Source organism: Dermacentor albipictus, chromosome 1 (genome assembly GCF_038994185.2).
Source record: "Dermacentor albipictus isolate Rhodes 1998 colony chromosome 1, USDA_Dalb.pri_finalv2, whole genome shotgun sequence".
Taxonomy (NCBI): Eukaryota; Metazoa; Arthropoda; class Arachnida; order Ixodida; family Ixodidae; genus Dermacentor; species Dermacentor albipictus.
This window is the reverse complement of record NC_091821.1, coordinates 142,933,056-142,937,447: the sequence shown is the minus strand read 5'-3', so window position 1 is coordinate 142,937,447 and position 4,392 is coordinate 142,933,056.

Sequence of the window (4,392 nt, the reverse complement as noted above, 5' to 3'; positions counted from 1 at the left end):
CTCCCACCACAAACGCACTCGAGCTATCCTGGCGCTGGAGCTTACTAAAGCATTCGACAATGTACACCACACCGCCATCCTGGACTCTCTCTCCTCCCTCCATGTCGGACCCCGTGTCCATGCTTACGTCACCGCGTTCCTCGCCCACCGCACAGCCGAAATCACATACGGCCCACTTTCTCCGAGCACCGAGCCGGATATCCAACTCCGGCTGGTGAACTGGGCGGAGGACGTCGCGACTAGGCATGGCCTGGACACCACAACCGGCAGCCTGAAGGCCGCCCACAACGCTGCTTTTTAATTTGTTTTTACTTTTGGCCTGCTCATTAATAAACGTTTTTCACCACCACCACCTGGGCTAGTCCTGTCCCTTTCCTGTTTAGGACGTCATTTAGCCCACCGGCATGCTAATATGACAAGGTTGCACACGTGGGCATTTTCCGCGAGCTTTTCTTTTGCTCGCTCATGACAGACCACAGTGTCCGCCCTGGAAATGTCCCTACAGCCACTCTGTTATCGCCTTTCACCCTCTCCACAATTGCTTCTGAGCACCCAGCCAGGTTTGAGTTGCTGGCGATAATCACTCTTTCACTCTCTGCTACCTCTCCGTTTCCCTTTGTCCTTTTCCGCGTGATTCAGACTCGACAAGGGGCATTGTCCCTTGTGCCCCTGCTTTTTCCGCGTGGCAGCCTCAAGGTAGGTGCCGCTCTTTCCAGCTAACCCTTCACCACGTTGCACGCATTCCACGTACTTTGCTAGCCCTCCCTCTCCTGTCACGTCGGGGGTCTGCGTTCCATTGTCACGCATATTCTCGTTCACAACGGCAGCCCTGTTCAGCTTTTCCTCGGCTGCTTCAAATCTTTTTTCAACTACCTTCCGTGCATCACGCTCCCTGATTAGCTCACTTTTGAGCTGTTCCACCTGTTTGACAAGGTCTTCCTGGAAGGCCTCCATTTTCTGCAGCCTAGTATCGACATCACAGTGTGTGCCAGTTTACTTGATTCCCTCTCCATTCTCATCCGTGCCCTCATCTGCCTTGAGGGACCCCCTGCGTACTGCCTGCTTTCCCGGCTCTCTTGCCATGTATTGCATGGCTTTTTCTGATGCACATACTATAATAATATAATAATGCAAAGCGCGTGCCTTTTAGCAAAAACTGATACGCACAGGATCCAAATCCTCAAAATGTGACAAAGCAACTCTCACCATTGTTTCAAAATCAATCAATGCTGCGGAGACCCAAGATATGACACGCTCTCGCATGCGCTCAACCACACTCTCACTTTCCTACCAAAACACGCACAGTAAAACCACTAATAGCTATTAGTCTCAACTATTAGTCAACTATTAGTAGCCTATATTAGTAGTCAACTCAACTATTAGTAGTCTGAACTATTGCTAATAGCTATTAGTCTCTCTAATAACTCAATGTCCCACCCGGCCGCACATGTTAAAGCACGTGGTGCGAAAGGGCGCTCTAACCATCCTGCAAAACCAAATGTACACGAAACACACCCGCGCACACGAAATATGAGAGACAAAAAAAGGAAAAAAAGAAAACCACCCAGTTACTATTTAAAGGCGAAAAACTGGCAAATCAAAAACAGAAGTAAGCTCAAAGCATGCACAAAAACTTATGATTTCGTCGCCGCCATGGAGCCCCGAAAAGCATGTCCATTCGCCACAATATCTCAAGCAACACCCCCGTGCTTCTTCACACACTGCGACATCTAGTGGCGCTGCCAAGTTCATGTGTGGCCTCCAAGATGAGAAGCATGGCACACCTGTGGCTTAGAACACTGATAAGTGTTCTCTCACTTGCCACATACCCAGTGGCACATACTCAGCAACCCAAGTTGATAGATTCATTGAAGAGCAGCACATACCCAGTGCAATCATGGCGCAGCTGGCTAAAGCATTGGCATGAAAGGCATTAATTGAAAAGCGGCACATAGCCAGTGCATTTGTGACACAGCCTGCTAATGCATCGGGTTTCTGCCCTTGAGGAATCCTTGTGACATGGGTTCGATTCTGCTTGGCATCGGAGAAATTTAAGGGATCTCTTTCGTCATTGTAGAGCGGCACATTCCCAGTAGCAGATACCTATAGTTACTCAAGTTGGCGTTCAAAACATTAAATTAAAAGTGGCACCCGCCTACTAGCACATGCTCAGTGGCCCAATTAAGTTGGCATCTAAGAGGTTCATTGAAGACCAGAACAGATTGAGTGGCACATACCCAGTGCTCGAAGTTGGCATCAGAGTTTCTTTGAACAGCGGTACCTACTCAGGCCCGCACCTACAGTGAATCATATCGATGTGAAATAGATTAGTTGAAGAGCGAGACATATGTACACATTGCCACATACGTACTGACCCAAGTTGGTCTAATGGTTGGTTCCGAACCCTGTTCCCTAAGCACAGCAGCACGATGTGCTACCCATTGCCTCATGGACTACCCAGTGACCCAGATGGGCTGGAAAACAAATACAAACATAGATAGTTGGCCCCTGCAAAGTGTGCGAAGTACCCTAAGAATGGCAAAGCAGGAAAGACAGGACAGTTGGCTGTCCAGAGTTTTCTGGCTGCTACACAGCCCCTCCTGCTTTTTTTTGTGTGTTTGTGTGTGTTGATTCAGTGAACATTTAACGCTACGTAGAAGCTGTTTTTTCATCACTGTTTTCTCCCATTTCAGTATTTATGGACAGTTCATAAGTTCCTTCATTTGTCGTAGTCCAGACGGAGAGACATGCCACGCTAGTCATGGCCACAACTGCCTCTCCGATACTTAGTCCCAGCTGTTTCTTTTTAATTATTATTCTCTCCTCCCTTGCTGGCTCAGTGGACATTTCATGCTACACAGAAACTAGTTCTCCTTTGTCACTTTCTTCCAATTCATAATTCATCAAGTGTTCATAAATCATTTTATCTGTCAAAGAGCAGAGAGACCTGCCACACTGTTTGCCATGGCTGCCCAGCTGTGACAGAGTGACAGAGCACTTAATAAAGTTACTGTACAGGCTTAGTAGGCTCCCTAAAGAGAGCCTATACAAAGAGAAGTGAGACATTTGCTTCACCTGCAGTCAGTTTCACTTACAAGGTTTTTGTTTGTTTAGATGACCTCTCAATACATGGCACAGCAGGTACACAATGTCATTGTTTGTGCGAGTTGATTCTGGAGAGGCAGTAGGTGCATTGAAAACACAAAATGAGTATACTCAATAGTGGCAGGTGATGCTTGGGTGCTGTGCGCAGCCGGGTGCCCGACTTATCTCTGCACTGGCAGTCATAGGGTTAAAGGGAGACTAAACAGAAATGCTAAATCAGTTTAGATGGGTAACATATTCTTTCAGACCCAGATTTTTAACTGCAGAAAAATAAGTTGAAAATTACAAATGAAAATGAAGATCCAAGTTCCATTTTTTAAAAATTTTGCACTAGAATCACAGCATCGTTATGTCAGTGTGATGTCACAGGTATCAATGTATTTTTTCCCATCTAATTTATAATGCTCTCTGGGCCGTCATGCCTCAGTCTTAAAGTTTGGCAAGTTCGGTCTTTGGCTTTTTTAGAATACAATTTAGTCCATATTTACTGATAGAACATTAACTAGGCCCGCACAGGTGCGGTTGAAATTCACGACAGTGAGCTAGTGTGGGAACTTGAGCATCGTCGCCATCTGTCTTCTATTACTATCTTTTCAGGCTAACCAACCCTCTTCCTTGACTTTTTTTGGTATTGTAAAAGGGCATTTCCTATTACAGCTTAAATTATTCTCTTTAGTGTACTTTTAAATGCAACCATGTGCACACATCATAAAGTGTAACCTTTTTTTTTTTTAAGGCCTACTAATCTGAAGGAAATTTGCATTGTACATTCTGCTAGAAACATTGGTCATGTATGTGAAATTGTGCAACGGACGTATGCATAGCTTTACTTAAAATTAATATTGGCAAGCCCACTACCGATTCCTGTCCCTAAATGGACAATTTGTACTAGACGCCTTGCGCTTGTTGTTGACATCAACAAAGCAGCAACAGTGCTAGTGCGGATTTCTTGCGAGCCGGTCTTCAAAGTGTGAAGGAAAAGTTGTTGCCATGAGCAACTGTATTCAACTAATTTGTTGGTATAAAAATATCAGTGCAGCAATCCAATCTTCATAGCAGATGCCTTTTGTTACAGGTTTTCCACCAAAAACTGTTAGAATTCACTGTAGTCACTGCTCTTGTTCTTGGCATATGCCTGTCATAACGACAGCATCAACATGCAAGAAGCAGCCGGTGAGCCCTCGGACTGCCCAGTCCAGTTTCAGTGTTGTTTGTTTTCAATTAGTTCTGCGTTCTTATGTAAATTTACATACACTTCACAGGAGGTGCAAAACACTTTTGAAAAAG